General features: G+C 36.1%; 1 long non-coding RNA gene across 1 annotated transcript in view; it reads right to left on the bottom strand.

Moving 5' to 3' along the window:
* Positions 1-17,863, bottom strand: part of LOC110571211 — a 305,087-nt gene that overhangs the window by 166,780 nt on the left and 120,444 nt on the right. Inside the window, exon 2 of the long non-coding RNA XR_002479774.1 lies at positions 12,747-12,809. This is a non-coding gene — a long non-coding RNA (uncharacterized LOC110571211). The remainder of the gene's footprint in view (positions 1-12,746; positions 12,810-17,863) is intronic.

The following is a 17,863-nucleotide window of genomic DNA, read 5'->3' as shown; positions in this document are numbered from 1 at the left end:
GTATTAAGGAGGGCGCGTACTTCATGGAGCACTGAGTGTTATACGAAAACAATGGATCATGGATCACCACATCAAAAACCAATGATGTATTTTATGGTGACTAAAGTAACATAATAAAATTTAAAAAAAAAAGAACATAGTGAGATAAGAAATGTTCTATAACTTTGCACTGCTCAACATGTTAGCCAGTAGTTACATATAAATATTGAATGCTTGAAATGTGGTTAGTATAGCTAAATAAGTGAATTGCCAATATTATTTCATTTTAACTCATTCAAATTTAAATAATTCCATGTGCCTAGTGGCCACCATTTTGGACAGCATAGCACTGGAGAATGAGAGCTGCATTCATCAAGTCAGGATTCCCAGCCTTTTAGTAAGGATGTAGAGCAACATGGATATTCCCAACCCATGTTCCCTGGTCATTTCCTTCCAAGCAAAGCTACATCAAAAAGCTAATGGCAAGAGTCAATAAAAAATGTCCATGTCTACTTGGAAAATCAGAGTGAGTTTAAATAAAGGCATGGGTAAAAGTAGAATGGCAATCATTGGGTGGAAGGAGAGTTTGATATGTGTCTAAGTAAGAAAAGAGAGTCCTCATAAAAATATATGCACCCCCATGTTCATTGCAGCATTATTCGCAATAGCCAAGGCATAGAAACAATTTAAATTTCCATCAACAGATGCATAGATAAAAATTGTGGCGCATATATATATATATATATATATATATATATATATATACACACACACACTGGAATATTATTCAGCCATTAAAAAAGAATGAAATCTTGCTATTTGTGTAACAGAGATTGACTTTGAAGGCATTATGCTAAATGCAATAAATCAGAGAGAGAAAGACAAATATTGTATGATCTTACTTATATTTGGAATCTTTAAGAAAAATGAGCTCATAGATACGTAGAACAAATTGGTGGTTGCCAGAGACAGGGGGTAGAGGGCGGGGGAAATGTGTAAAGGGGATCAAAAGGTACAAACTTGCAGGTATAAAATAAATAAATCATGGGAGCATAATGTACAGCGTGGTGACTACAGTTAATAATACTGTACTGCATACTTACTTGGAAGTTGCTAAGAATAAAACTTAAAATTTCTCATCACACAAACACACAAATTCTATTTACTATGTGTTGGTGTTAGATGTTAGTTAGACTCATGGTGATCATTTACCAATACATAAAAATATCAGGTCATGGGATGCCTGAGTGACTCAGTCAGTGAAGTGTCTGACTCTTGATTTCGGCTTAGGTCATGATCTCAGTGTCGTGAGATCAAGCCCCATGTCAGGCTCCATGCTGGAGCCTGCTTAAGATTCTCATTCTCCCTCTCCCTCTGCCCCTCCCCCACTCATGCAATCTCTCTTTAAAAAAAAAATCAAGTTGTTACTTGAAATTAATATAACGTTGTATGTCAATTATACCTCAAAGGAAAAAAAAAGACAGAAAAAGAAAAGAAAAGAGAATCCTAAAAAAGAGCTACAGGATAAGAGTATAATGTTAGTGTTGCATTTATCCATGGCTGTCTAACAAATTATCCCAAAATTTAGTGGCTTAAATCAATGACATTTGTTTTGTTCATGAATCTGCAATTTGGGCGTGGCCCATGGGAAGATAGTGAATCTCTGTTCCGTTCATCATCACCCAAATTGTCCCAAGGCTGGGAACTGGAATCATCTGAAGGCTTGTCCCCACACACGGCTGGAGATAATGCTGACTACTGACTGTTAAACCATCAGTCAGAACACCTTAAAAATGGCTACTCCATGAGGTCTGGACTTTTCTCACTACATGGTGACTGGATTTCAAATGCAAGTGTCCAGAAAGAGTTTTGTACCCTCTTTATGAGCTAGCTCTGGAAGTCCCATAGCATTGCTTCTGCAGTATTCTGCTCATCAGAGAACACACAAGCCCATTCAGGTGAAAATACTCTTCACCTTTTGATAAGGAGTGCCAAGGAGGTTCTGGAAATGTACATAAGACTAGATATATTGCTATAGCCACTTTTGCAAAATTATCCATCACTGTTTAATAAAATAGTTTAGGCTCCAAGTAATAGAGGCCTTAGTCAAACTAGACTAACAACAAAAAAGAAACTTATTGCTTTAAGAAACTAGTTAGCTTAGGGCACCTGGGTGGCTCAGTTGGTTAAGTGACTGCCTTTGGCTCAGGTCATAATCCTGGAGTCCCTGGATCGAGTCCCCCATTGGGCTCCCTGCTCGGCAGGGAGTCTGCTTCTCCCTCTGACCCTCCCCCCTCTCATGTGCTTGCTCTCTCTCATTCTCTCTCTCTCAAATAAATAAATAAAATCTTAAAAAAAAAAAACTAGTTAGCTTAAAGTTTCAAATATGGCTGCATCTAGTGTCTCAAATGACACAATTTCATCTTTCTCCTACATGCTAATCATTCTGTGTTTCTTGCCACTTGTCTCTTGTCTCTGTCTCTCTGTCTCTCTCTTTTTCAACTGTCTCAATATCTTGTCCAAATAGCAGAACAAAAGATTACTGGCTATGCTAAGTCAACATTCTGACAATTTTTGAACCTAAAGGTATTATTTTCTTTTATACCAAGTCTCAGGGAAGGACTGTGATTAATTTGTTTAGGTCCCATGCCCACCCCTTGTCCAATCCTGGGTTCTGGAAAATGAAGTTGCATTATAGGCCTGGTAAAGTTTACAAGTCAACCCCAGTAGCAAATTATTTAATCTCACTGAATTGTTGTTTTCTCACAGGTAGAAAGGAGATTCTGATAAATCAATGGCAAAACTTACTCCAATTCTCCCCTTTTCTGTATCCAACCAACTGCAATGTGATTTTTAGCCCCTTTTTTCCAATGGTGAGTCAATTCCCCTATCCCTGGATTCCAGGCTAATCCTGAGATTTAGTTTTGTCCAATAGAGGATGGTTGAAGTAACTTTCTGCCAGTTCTGAGCATAGGCCTAAAAATCTCTCAAGCATTTCTGCTCTTTGTCTCTCAGAACCCTGATACTGCCAGGATAGCAAAGCTGAGTCAGCCCAGTTCTCCTAGCCAAAGTCATAAACACATAGGACAGCTCAGCCAAGATCAGCAAAACCAATCCACAGCTGACTTCAGCTGTCTGAGGATATATGAGCAAACTCAGGTAAGACCACCCAATCTGCAGACTGTGCCCATGAGTTTTGCTCCTTGTATCTTTGTTCCACAGTATTATTATGACACGTATGAAACAACAATACCATTAGTCCCTAAATCTTAGTACTCTGTTTAGAACACTGTCTGACCTTAAAAAAGTAGTCAATAAATATTTGCTATTATTATTATCCATAATTTGGCAGTACCACACAGAATGTGAGTGGGGTAGCTTCCTAAAGAAGAAAAGGTTTCCCAAACTAAACTCCAAAAACAAACAAAATTAAAAATTAGATATCTACCACATGCTGCATGAGGTCTAATAAAGAGAGAATATTGCTCTATTAAATTTTTAGCAATTTAATAAATTTAAAAGGAAAAGTAACCATATCATAATGGGAAGCACATCACTTATTGTCAGTGAAGTAAAAGTAGATGATCTCCAAAGCCCTTCACACATCCTGTATAAATTTCTAATACCTGATCTATGCCCAGCTATCATATCACCAATTGGATCAAATAGCAAACTTCTTCCTTGCAAAATGGACAGTAACATTTTTATTATATGGTTAATTAATATTTATACTAGGAAAAATTAGGACAAGAGTAATTTTATCTCTCCTAGTATTTTTCAGACACAATAATTCTATGTATGATACAATTTTCAATGGTGGACTTTAAAAGAATAAATGCATTAGTTCTAACAAAACATTACTATATCTTGATATCTATATATTACCTTTACAAAAACCAGAGACACACATGCCTCTGAGCCTCACCCTTCTGTGTGAGTACATGTGTACTGGGGGGAGGGGCTGTTCTTTCATAGCGACCCTTCTCGGTCTGCTCTCTCTCTCAGGTAAGTCACGCATCCAGTTACAGAACTTCAGTCGAACTCTGTGACAGTTTATAGACTCCACCTCAGCTTGTAAATTCTCTTGTGAACTTAATTCTATATTTCCTTTTCTATTTGACTTCTGTACTTGGATATTCTGTTATTTCCCTTCTCTATAGGCCTGAATGTGAATCGCTGCCTCCCTGTCCATCGTTCACAAAACATGTATGCTAAGTGATAGCACAATGTAAATAAAGCTCTTAGCCCTGCTCCTCACACGTAACAAAAGCAGGATAAGAAGTAATCATCGCTAATTTCATTATTACCTTTATTTTCTAACTCTGTCTTCACAATAACCCTAGGTATGGCTATGGCAAATATTATGATCCTACTTATTATGAGTGTAATATACCCAGAGGATAAGATGTATGGGTCACCAAATATGAAAGTACAAGTAGGATGGCAGGTACAGCTGCAAACACACACCAATAAGATTAATAATGACTGGGTGAAGGATAATCAGTTCGAGACTAAATTTTATGAAAGTGAGTTGTCAGATTAATTTGACAGAATTAATAGTAGTTAATATATATTAAGCACTTACTATGTGCCAGTAGCTATTGTAAGTTAAAAGTCATATCTTAAGTTAATGCTAGCATTAGTTCAATTATTTAAGTATTTTTTTCATGGTTTTGTAGAGGAAACCAATATGAGACTCTGTGGGTTAAAGAGCTTGCATTCAGTTTAGTAGCAGTAATCTCATAAATCACCAACAGGGGATTTGAATATAGACCATCTAGCTCCCATAAGTGTCCCTGTTACTGTCTTCTGTCTCTGAAATGAAGACTAAGAAGTCGGGAGAGAGAAGAGAAGAGTAATGGTAAATGAAAAGTTATCAAGGTAGAAATAAGTAAATCGTACACAGGGAAGATCAATCCTTGTGTATGGATTGAGGCAACATCTGGGTGAAGAATCAGGTGGAAATGAGGTTGGGAAGATTTGTGATGCAGCAGCAGCAAAGTGGCCCTTGATTATCAGGTTGAGGTGTCTGAATTTCCGGAACAGCCCAAGGGGAACCTGACCCTCTCTATACTTTAACTTAATCCATGTCAATGCACCAGCAAATGAGCATGTTGAGGGAAAATACACTGGTATATAGGGAAGCAGGAGTCAGTTTCTTGATGTGGAGCTAGAATAGTTTGTTTAGAATTGGCAATATTTCTATTCAAAATACTTCACGAACATCTGTGTCATTTAACTATTTGTAAAAGATGAAAGAGAAAGACTGCAGACAGATGTTCTGGTCACATCTCGGCCCTAACTCTTTCTAGAAGGTTAAGTATGGGAGGCACAGGATGGACTGTTTTATATCCAGCCAGCTGTGTGCTTCCACACCAGGTTCAATGTTGAAAGTTCCTTAACTGAACATCTGGCTAATAATGTGCCTTCCATTTATTAAAAGCACTTACTCATTGCACCTGGCCCATGGGAGGAAAGTACATGGGTCAAGTAACTGCCGCATGATTTCAAATGTTTGCCTTACCATCTACAAACATAATTAAAGAATAATAACCACAATCTTGGGAGTAAATCTTGATGAGTCCCCTTTACTAGTAGTTCTACAACAGAAATGCAAAAAATAAGAAAATTAGTGATAATCTTATGAAGTTAAACCAATAACTCCCAAATGTAACAACTTCGGTATGAAAGGAATTATTTCCTGGCCTACGTACTAGTTGAGTTAGCCCCTACCTCACTGCACCAACTAAAACGATTTTTAAAAATCTTGAAAGTGGGCGCCTGGGTGGCTCAGTTGGTTAAGCGACTGCCTTCGGCTCAGGTCATGATCCCGGAGTCCCGGGATCGAGTCCCGCATCGGGCTCCCTGCTCAGCGGGGAGTCTACTTCTCCCTCCGGCCCTCCCCCCTCTCATGTACTCGCTCTCTCTCATTCTCTCTCTCTCAAATAAATAAATAAAATCTTTAAAAAAAAAAAATCTTGAAAGTGATGAGGGTGTAACATTTACATTAATATCTTCATTGGTAGAACTGTTTTTAGGAAAGGAAATATTTTCATAATTCTCATTTCCAGCTTTTCCTAAGACATACATTTTTTTAATGCATTGAAAGCATAATTTTTCCAAGAGAGAAACATGGAAGTAACTCTACCTTTTTCAAGGTTATTTAAAAATCTGTTTGGTGCTTGATCAACTAATAGTCAATCACCTGAGTTCTAATTCATGACTAAAATCCAGCAGATTAGTTTGAGTCATTCTGCTAATGTGAATCTGATTTGACCAGATATTAACTTCATTATTTAAAATAATGTTATTAGGATCTATTGAACATTGGCCAGTACTACAATTTTCTTATTAATTTCTGGAAAAAACATCTGAGATCATCTTACCTGCTGTTTTAAGAACTAAACAATTATATGTATTATAATTCATGGAAAATACATATTTTTTTCATATTTCTATGTTGTTTTCCTTGCCTCCTGTTGAGCAAACACCTATCAGACTCTGGCATCTATCAAAGTGTTTTGAGTGTCTTATAACAACAGAGCACAGATCCAAGAAAGTTTATACTTTACTAAATAAACAGCACACAGATGTGGATGTTGAAAAATTAATACCACACAATCTGACAGGCTGTAGTATCAAAATGCTTCTACAACAACAGAATGAAATAAACCCAAGCACAAGTACTCATGTAATCACGGCATGAATGAATTATAAAGCATTGAAACAGAAGTTTAGAGATCTGGCATCAAGTACAACTTCTGACAAATTACTCAGCTGCACACATAGTTCTTCATGTCATCTCATTGGTAGAGAGAATATTGGAAGTAAAAGTAGCTTGTTACATGTCAACAGAAACCAGTTTAAAAAATAATTTCAAAACATTTTATGATGTTTGTAATCCTCCTAACTCAGAAACTGCCTCTTACATTTTCAGAATAGGTACTTACTATTCTCCGATAAGATGTTCTAATAGAGTACCAATTTGTTGTTGTCAATTAAGGCCACAGGAACCCTGGGAGGTTGCTGCTGACATCTAGTGGCATAACTTTTTAAATGCCAAATGCATTAAAAATATATAACTAGAGAGAGAAAGGGACAAACATACATACATATGCACTTGCAAAGTCTAGTGGACACCCCATGTCATAAATTATTTGCCTCTGCCCACACTACTCTCCTTGCAATGATTTGCTTCCCTTCCAAAGTAATGCTAGTACTGCAAAACCAAAAAAATGGAAACTAACACACAGGCTAAAGCCTTAAAGGAACCAATTCCCTCAAAGTTCTTAGTCCTCCACTGGGAATTACCAGTTCCCAGACAGCCCCAACTCCCAAAAGCCCTGCTCCAGCCCCAATTCCCAAAAGCCCTGCTCCAACCCCAATAGTCGTTAATTTCATCTCCATTTTCTAAATAACAATCACCCTTTTCCAACCTCCACACCTAGTATTTAGGTACTTTTAGGATCCTAGCCTAAAGAAAAGACTGTGAAGCTGGGAATATATTATTTCAGACTGCATATCTGCAAACACACACACACATTCAAAATGGCCACAAACTTCTTAGTCATGAGGTTCAACAATTATTGCAAACTTAAAAATAGCTTTCAGGAACAGCTTTAATGGTTTCCAACCATCCACATGAATGATGATGTATAGAAAAACACAGAAGAAATTGAACTTGGGAAAAATGATAAGGAGCGTAGAGCATGCTTCTATAAGCATGCTATAAGCATAAGAGCTATGCTCTTATGCTCTATAAGCATAAGAGATTTGTTTTGTAGTCTCTATATGTATGTATGTGTGTATGTATGTATGCATGTATGTAGGATGTGTATGCGTGTATGTGAGTAGAACAAGAGACTCAGGTTTTGCATGTACCCCCACTCCAACTAGAGCACTGATGAATATAGTAGGTAAACACTGATTTAATGAATGAATACATAAATGAATGAGGTGGCAAATTACAATATAACTTTTTTTTTTCCTATTGGTTCTGATGTGAGATATGCAATAGGCAGTGTCTTTATAAGGCAGGGTTTTGCTCGTGGGCAACAAGTGCCTTAGCTGAATAGATCAGGTTAGAATTTTCTTCAATGGCATGTGTGCTAAGTGGCAAAAACCAATGGGTGATAGAACTGGGCGATCTTCCCTTGGTGAAGAGAATGTTTCAATAGTGGAAAATTATTTTCTTTGTAAGTTAATGTATTTGAATTTAGATTTTATTCTCATTGAAAAGATGTGATAAAGGGAGAGTAGGTTCTCAAGGCAGTCCTAAATAATACAAAACATAGCTAAATTATAACTCTCATAGTACAAAAGACTCTTTTAGCCTTTAAATATTACTTTAGTGGAAATCATGGAGATACAAGTTCATTCATTCATTCAAAATTTGTGTACTTCACTCAAAAGTGGGAGTAAAAATGGATGGCAGAAAAATCTTTTTTACATTCATATTAAAGGAAAGAAATCCCATGTCTGTGTATGTACCTTTATATATAATACAATAAAATGATATATGTACATATGCATATATACACACATGCACACATAAGACCTACTAGGTAGCAACCTAGGCAAATCAATGACAGTGCAGCAGCCAGTGCATCCAGATGACTTTACCAAGTGAATATGGGGGTTAAGAGAGAGAAATAGATGTAGTATTATGAGGAATTCAGAAGGCTCCTTAAAGAGATATTTTAAGGTTATGTAGGCTTGGGAATAAGGGAGAAAGATTGGGCATTCAGAGTGGAGTATTCAGCATAAAGAAACAGAAGAATTAGGGTATGAGGTGGAGTAAGAGAGAAACGAAGTAAGAAATATAGGCAGGGAATTGATGGATACTGATGAATATTGATGAATTGATGAATATTACTTGCAGGAGTCGATTTTATACAGTGCCATGCCTTATAGTTTTGGAAGTTTTTATTTTTTTTTATTTTTTTTTTAAAGATTTTATTTATTTATTTGACAGAGAGAGACACAGCGAGAGAGGGAACACAAGCAGGGGGAGTGGGAGAGGGAGAAGCAGGCTCCCCGCAGAGCAGGGAGCCCGATGCGGGACTCGATCCCAGGACCCCGGGATCATGACCTGAGCCGAAGGCAGTCACTTAACCAACTGAGCCACCCAGGTGCCCAGTTTTGGGAGTTTTTAAACAGGTTTTAAAAGATGGTGTATCCCACAGAATCTAATACTCAGAAGATTAAAACATAATAAGAACTTTTCAAATGACAAAAACCATAAAAGCCAAAAAAGTTCTTTAAAATTATCATAATAGCTCTTTGTCATGTAAATCCTCTTTAAGAATTACTTTTTAATCACTTCTGTATGAAAATGCTCAGTGATCTGTTGTCTGACTTGCACTTTTTTTTTTTAAAGATTTTTTTTTTTTTTTATTTGAGAGAGAATGAGAGAGAGAAAGCACATGAGAGGGGGGAGGGTCAAAGGGAGAAGCAGACTCCCTGCCGAGCAGGGAGCCCGATGCGGGACTCGATCCAGGGACTCCAGGATCCTGACCTGAGCCAAAGGCAGTCGCCCAACCGACTGAGCCACCCAGGCGCCCTTGTCTGACTTGCACTTTGAGCACCCTTTGGGAGCATACTTTGCCTGATGCTACAACTGTATTTCTGTAAAGCATTACATTTATCATACATGGCACCTAATTCAGGCAATGTGACAATTACATCACACCTTTTATCACATGTCATCGAAGTATTTCTACTTCTCATTTAAATTCATGGTCATTAACTTATTGATCAACCTGCAAGTTTTGTGATTTACTTTCCATTGTTACTTTAGGGTAGATATGTAATAAATAATATAAAATATAAATAATGTAGTAAGCTCTTAAAATATCAGATTTCATCCTTTTAAGCCTCAACATATATAACATCTATGTTTCTTACAGCCTGTATAATAAACCACAATGAAACACATCACTAAATTATTTATTTATAATTTATTTATTAGTGCTCTTGAACATAAGTAACATTATACACTAGCCTTATGAGACAGTTTATTTTCAATTCTTAAAACTGTTTATACTAAGCTTAGATCTCAACCTAGAGTACATCCAAAAATGCCAAATCCTTAATATCTCATTACAATTACTTACAAAAAAGTTATATGTGAGAAAAAAACTTGATATTCCGACATAATAAAAATAAATTCCAGACATGAAATTTTCTTAATGAAATTCAATCTATTTCCAGGACATATAAACATATGTAGAAGTGTGACAGAATAATAGTCTCTATCTTTGTACATAATCTTTCTAAGGGCATATTGAAGGATATTTTGACCTGACTAGTTGAAGTTGCTTCTTTCTTTGGATGACAAAATTCAGAATACTGTGACTAAAATACCCCCTTTAAAAGAGTCAAATGCAGAACTTTCAAGTGTATATTATTCCAATAGCTTGCTCTCTGAGCTCCACTGTCAGAGTTAATTCTACACAAAATGAGTGTGTTAGTTGTCATGTGCAACTGGGAAAACTAAATGGTCCCATTTGTCTAAAAATAGCACCTTCACTAGTATGTCTTAAACTTCCGTATTCATAGTAGGAGGCCAGCATTACCTTGATACCAAAACCAGATAAAGACTCCACTAAAAAAGAGAACTACAGGCCAATATCCCTGATGAACATGGATACAAAAATTCTCAATAAAACACTAGTAAACCAAACCCAACAGTACATTAAACATTGAAATTTAAATGTCTACATTCCATCTGAGATAATGAATACTGAGCATCAACAATTAGCATTCTTTGTCATATTAATAGGAATTATTTTTATAAGATTGGAAACATCCTTATTTCAATGAATCGAAAGGTCTAAAGTAGAGAGATGATGAAGTGAACACCATTTTCTCCACCCCAAATTACTCATCCACATCCCACTCACAGCCTGCACACAAATACACATATGCTAGAGCGTAAGCTTTTGGGGACTTCTGTCAGACCAAAGCACTCGGACTTTGTATACAGGACTGTTCCTTTATTTTCATGTTGAGGAGAAATGAATTTTGTTACTCTGCACACACAATTCTGAAAACTCTACCATGTTAATGGAAATATCCCTCCCTCAACCCTAACTTTTTTCTGTTATTACATTCAGTTCAAAATAAGTTTATTCATCTCTTAAATACATAAAATAAAAGGCTAGTAAAATTGAATATTAGCATATACAGACCTCTGAAAAAAGAAAAATATCACATGAATACCTCCTGGATAGTCTGTGCTCCCTTCATTCTTTATTTTCATCCTAAAGGTCATAGATCCTTGACCCTCTTTATTGGCTTCATCTCATTCAGGGTGTTTTTTTCCCTCTCTCTTTATTGTGTCATTCATCAATTTACCCTCAACAAGCACTTTTCCACCACATATCTCCCTATGCCTATATCATATAGCTCAGCTTCACCTTGTTCCACGTATTGTCTAGGTAGTAAGTAGTGCTCATTATGTCTCTCTCTGGGGAGTCACAGTTAATAGTTCTATGCAAAAGGCAACCCTTAACTGCTGTCATTAACCATTTTAAGATATTTTATAGTTTGAATTAACATTTTAGTATAGATAAAACTTGAATAGAGTGCCTACAATTCAAAATCCCCTTTAGGGGAGAAAATCTGCTTCCTTAAGGAGTTTATACATCCTTTGAAGAATTAACTGAAAACTAGAAATAAGTAGAAACACCCCAATTTGCAATTCAACCTAAATTTTTGTTCAACTACAAATTAAAGTTCAGAAACAAGTTTTCTGCTGATGTCCATTAAATTTAAATGCTACCTTTGTTTCAGCACTCATTTGTTTTTAGGAATTCAATGATTTGTCAAAAATAAAACCCAATTAATTCCAATTAGAATGTAGTCTAATGTATATTTCAATAATTCTATTATTTGTGCTCATATACATACAGTGACATCCTATCTTCACAGCTGTATGAATAGAAAGTACTGAGAGATGGGTCCAGTTCCCCATCACAATTCTAACCTTTCATAAAAATTCCCATAAAAAACTATTTTGAGATAATAGTTTTATTCATAAAATATACACACATTATATATCTGCATCTATACCCACACTTCATTTACATGTACATGACATTATAATATTTGCATGAATGTTCATATTCTTAGGCCAAGATATGTAAATAAATCACATAGCAATTTGAAAATTTAGCAACTAAATAGGCAATCTGTTAAGCATAATCAGACATGCTATTCAGCAACTGTATGATATAATTCAATCTTCCAAAGAAAATATATGTTTTGCATGAGGGTGCCTTTATAAAAACTTGATGACGTTTTCTAGGAATTTGTACTGAAATTTTCACATATTCAAAAAATAATAGGTAAAGCCATCTGACTAATGCTTAAATAAAAGGCAAATCTCATCACTGTCACCTGGTAAGAATCTAATTGTCTTATTGTCTATCATTTGTAAATATGATACACTAATTGGAGCTATTTCCAAAGAGAATGCAATCTTCTAGTCAAGATCCTATTCACTTATTAACATAAATGAAAGAAACTGTCATAAAATTAACCATTATCCATAATGTTTTGATAAGCTAATATATATTTTAAAATTTACTATTCATTTCATGAATATGATGATCATCATAAATCATTCCATTTTTCAGATAATGATGTGATTATTTTTTGATGAGTTATTCAATAGTTAAAACCAGTAATCCAAGAAAGCCAATGAGTCTAATGTGTCAGAGTTAAACAGACTAAAAAATACATCAGTTCAAAATAAGCATTACCTTGATCTGAATTTTCATAAAAAACAGCAGATCTCTTGCCAGGTAACACCATTTCTTTGGATTCTGTGGGCAAAGAGAAAAGAGATTAATAAAAACAACCTTTCTTTTTACTCTTTAAATACTTCTTAAAGAAGATTCATTAGTAATAAGGGTCAGAGACGAAAATCACTTAGCAAAATACTCAGCTCCATTCAGCAGCTGCCTTGGGAAATACTTGCTATAAATGCCAGGTAGTTTCCTAAAAGGTTCCCCCTCTCCTATAGCTGAGAATATGGGTGACTGTGGCAGATACTCAGCCTTGTTTTCCTTGCTTCTCTATCTTCTCACATGGGAACAAAACTAGCACTTGAGCAAGAAAAAGCATTAGCTTCCACCATTTCAAAAGATAAGATGTAAGCCATGTTGGGACAGAACATTTACTTGGAATACAGCTAACTGAAATGGAATTTGCAATTATCTAAACTTACTTTTCTCCCTCCTGCAGTGAGTATGGGTTTTAAAATATTCATGAAAGCTTGGGTGTTTTCCTATTCTGTCTTTCCACAGAAGTGATACGATGAGATATTATGGGATGACTCTGTAAATAATTGCAGATTACCCTGCTTATATGATGCAATTTCAGAGCTTTTCTATGCTGCAACAAGGAGGAAAGCACTTTATAGAAGTCAAAAGTATGAAAATATATCTTATTCCCTCTCTTAGCATATAACAATCTTGATGAGTATTCCATAAGAGATTTTATTGCATCATTATCTGAATGTTCAGATTGGAGAATAAGAAATTCAAGTCTGAGCAACAGCTTTCCAGAAAGGAATGTTACATAGCTAGGTAAGAATTTTAAATTCATTCTTCAAGAAAGTATTTGAACAAATGTTAACAGTTAAAAGCATCATTGATTAATTGACTATAACAGTCATTGTAAGAATAGTCTTATAACTGTAATCACTACATCTTACTAGCAAGTGACCTTGGGCAAGTACATTAAACTCTGTAAGCCTTTACATTTCATCTGTAATATCAGAATAATAATCCCTCCTACTCCACAGAGCTGATAAATGATATAAAAATGTATAAAGGATATAGAACTAATGAATATTATTTAATATAATTATCAATAACATCATTAATATTATTATCATTGTTCCCCTTTCAAAAAGATCTCACTACCCTACTGAAAATCTCTGCCTCTGTGAGCCATGTGGTGGAATGATTAAAATAGTATCATACTGGACATCACCGAATTTGCCTATTTGTTAATCACAGTCTGTGATGACAAAAATAAATAAAGAAAGAAAGAATCATTTTAGGTCTTTGGACAGGTGGAGAAAAAAATTTTTTTCAGGAAGATGAGTAAGTTGTCAACCACTCTACTGCATTGGCTTCTCTTGATTTTGCTAAAGATTTTAATTTAAAGAAACCCTCCAAGAAATTATGATATATTTCAAGATTCTCTTAAAGAAACTGCCCCTTGTGTACTCTTATCAGTACTCAATCCCATTCAGAAAACACCTCATGAGCCCCTAGTGCAAGACAAGGGTATGGACTGACTTTAGAGAAAACAATAAACAAAATGTGACCCAAGAAAAACACAGTTCAGTAGAGGAAACACATCTTTAGACAATTATTTCAAGTAATTGATGTAAATACCAAGTTTAAATCATTAAACAATCCAAAACACAAAATGTGTTGGAGCAATAGAAGGTATTGAAAGAATATTCTGCAGTCAGGAAAGGGAGATTTAAAAAATAATCTTTAAAAAGTCAGTCAGAATAGCTGAACTGATACATACTGGCTGACTATCGGTCCTGTTTTGTCTAAGAAAATTTCACGAAAGAGAGGAACTTTGGAAAACTAAGTCTGGAAGGCAGGTAAGTAAGAATATGTCTTTCCAGGGAGCTGAGACAATGCATACAAAGAACTGGAATCATAAAAAAAACATGGAGACCAGATTAGCATGAGGCTGACTTGCAGAGAGCCCATTATACTTCTCCCCAATCTCTCATTAAAATGCTCAGAGGATGTCAAAGAAGAGAAATACTAGTAATGGTATCAGGAGAAAAGAGACAAAATATAAAAAGGTATTTCTAGTAGCTGCATCCCTGATAGGGACAGATTAAGTAACACTGTTTTAGACTCGAACCTCTCGCTGTATATTTTGAAAGATACAGCATATATGACTAGAAATAAAGAAACTGGGAAGGGACTTTGATTCACACCAACTCCAAGGTGCTGGAATCAAGCAGACCAAAGTCTGCATAAATTCTCTTGTGGGTTGAATTGTGTCCCCCAAGAAATACATTAAAGTCCTACCCTTACACCTGTGAATGTGACCTTATTTGGAAATGGAGTCTTTTCAGATATAGTTAAAATGTGAGTTAAGATTATATGATATAGAAAGGGGGGACCCTTAATCCAATATGACTGGTGTCCTTATAAGATGAGGCACAAAGACACATGCAGAGAGGAGAATGCCACATAAAGACAAGGCACACAGAGGGAGATCATGTGATGAGGGAAGAAGAGACTGGAGTCAACAAGCCAAAGAATACCAAAGATTGCTGACAACAGAAGCTAAGAGAAAGTCATGGAACTGATTCTCCCCTAGAGCTTACAGAGAGAACATGGCCCTGTTGACCCCCTTATTCTGGATTTAGAACCTCTAGAATTGTGAGAGAATAAGTTTATCTTATTCTAAGCTACCCCATTTGTGGTAATTTGTTATGGCAGTCCTAGTAAACTAATGTAGCATCTTTTGAGGCAACAAGAAATAGTACCCTATCCTGATCACTTGGAATTTAAAAAATCTTACAGGTATACTGTCAGCAAACATATTCTCAAATTAGAATTTAGAATAGCCAGTTACATATAAAAAGCTGATTTAAAGTTTAAATTGTCTTCCCTCCATAGCTAGGATCCACTGAAAGTGGAAACCAACAGCCAGTGAAGAGGAATATGTTGGTCCTATATTTTTACCCCAGGTCCCTCTTCCCCAGCCAGTTAATCTTGCTCCCAATGCCTCTGGAATATGGGAGTGGAGTGAAAAAATGGAAGATAAGGAAAGAAGAGGTAAATGGAGAAGGAAAATTTACTTTCTGTTCACTGAGCTAAGAGAGCTATTATGTATTTAAAGCTGATTCTCAATCAGTGGATGCTTTTCCAGGTTTTTCAGGGATTATTTCCCCTTCTCCAATCACTGAGGACCTTTCATTTATACTACCTCAACATGAGTCATACTGTCTCACTTTATCACTTACTACATCCACAGCTCCAACTAACACGTTCAGCTATCTGCTGACGGCAGTTCAGCCCCTGGGGAGCTCTCTGGGACAGCTTCATGATTGCCCCCTCACATTCATGGCCCAGATCTACTGCACAGGGACCTCTCCAACAAACCCTGGGGAAATGGGCCACTCTCAATTGAGCACCTCTACTTTCTCTACCATAAATGCTCACTAGCTCATCTTGGCTTTAGATTCATCAGAAATCAGTCCACTGTCTCCACAATCACCCCCAAAACTTCAAGGGACACATACTAAACTCTCACTGAGTTTTGTTGAAGCACCTCTTTTTATCACGGGGAGGGGAAAAAAGGTAACACCCCACAACCTACCTCCTTGTGGACATTCCCAATGGACCCTCAGTTCACTCAAAGAAATAAGCCTTTAATCTCTAGACCTCCCAGCCTTTTTGGATTAGGAATGTAGGAGTTATCTAACCAGTTCTCATGCTCATACTAGGGAATTTCTACAAGGTGACCTGTGTTCATAAATCACTTTGGTATCTGATAGCTATTGTCTTAAAGGGTCAATATTTTCCCATTTACATAGGAGTTTTCACAATCTGAATTTTAAGAGACTCATAGGGGAAGCAGCTAAAAATTGTATAATATGCCTACTGGATATACAATCTTTTTGAAGTTTCTTGAGCATTCCATGAATTTTATATATAAATTCAATAAAATATAATCAATATTATCTCTCCTAATCTTCAATATAATCTCTCATCTTCAGTCAGGCAGAGTGCTTAATAGCTCTCACGTTGCTCTCACCAATTCCACTTTCCATGTCTGTTCCTTCTGGTTGTGGCTGAATTCTTACTTTTCAGCACCTTCCAAATTTACCACCCTGTCAATGTTTTAATGCCAACTTCTCCACAAAGTGATCCCCAGGTACTTCGGAGTTTGTTGATTTTATCACTCTCTGACCTTGTATAGCAATTATAGCCAATGCATATAATTTATATTGCCTTCTTGGGTTGTCTTGTGCTATCATGTCTCCCCAACTATATTTTAAGTTCCTCAAGAGTATTTGCATTTTGTGCCTCTCACCTATCCCCTTTAGTATTTAATTCAATGCTTGGCACATAGGAGGTGGTTCCTAATAAATACATACTCACTTCCATGTACTAAATATCTATTAACAAAGATAAAGCAGAGCTAATTTTTGTGGCATAAATGTCTTATCATGTCCCATATAGAAATTACAGTCCTTGTCGTTGCTACATAAAATTTAAAGAACATTTGAACAAACTAATATGTCAGATAGAACAGAAGCAGAAGACAAAGGAACATGAGAAATGATATGCCATCAGAAAACAAAGATGTCATTATTTGGAAATATAATCTATATGTAATGCTTTTGCATTTCTCTATGTTTGACCTCACCTTTCTGCCAGGGGTAGCACTTGTCTCAGAGGGATTAGGATTGTTACAAGGTAAATAAAATAAGAAAGGAGGAGACTACAGCTTCACTAGCAAGAATTCTAGATCCATAGCAAGGTGGCGGTCATGAAAACCAAGCTTTCCTTTTAATTTTTAAAAAGACGATCTTACTTGGCATTATCATATTAGAAGTCAGAATTAGAGAACTAGATCATGGAGTTATACGATGCCATTAGTAAAGAAAACATAGGGTATGATATAAAGGAGATGGAAAACTACCTTAGGCTCAAGGGTTGTATGGAGAAGAAGACAGAAGAGGAAGAGGTCAAATATCAAGTCCTCATTTCCCTCCTCTAAGTTAAATCCTCACATGAATTTGGTAATAAGAGCAGTAGGACTAGTAGACTGCTTTTCAGGGCATAGACTGGAGAGAACTCAAGACTGTCTGAGAAAACTA

Source organism: Neomonachus schauinslandi, chromosome 2, assembly GCF_002201575.2.
Source record: "Neomonachus schauinslandi chromosome 2, ASM220157v2, whole genome shotgun sequence".
In the NCBI taxonomy this organism is placed as follows: Eukaryota; Metazoa; Chordata; class Mammalia; order Carnivora; family Phocidae; genus Neomonachus; species Neomonachus schauinslandi.
The sequence above is the reverse complement of the archived record's forward strand: the minus strand, read 5'-3'. Positions and strand labels throughout refer to the sequence as shown.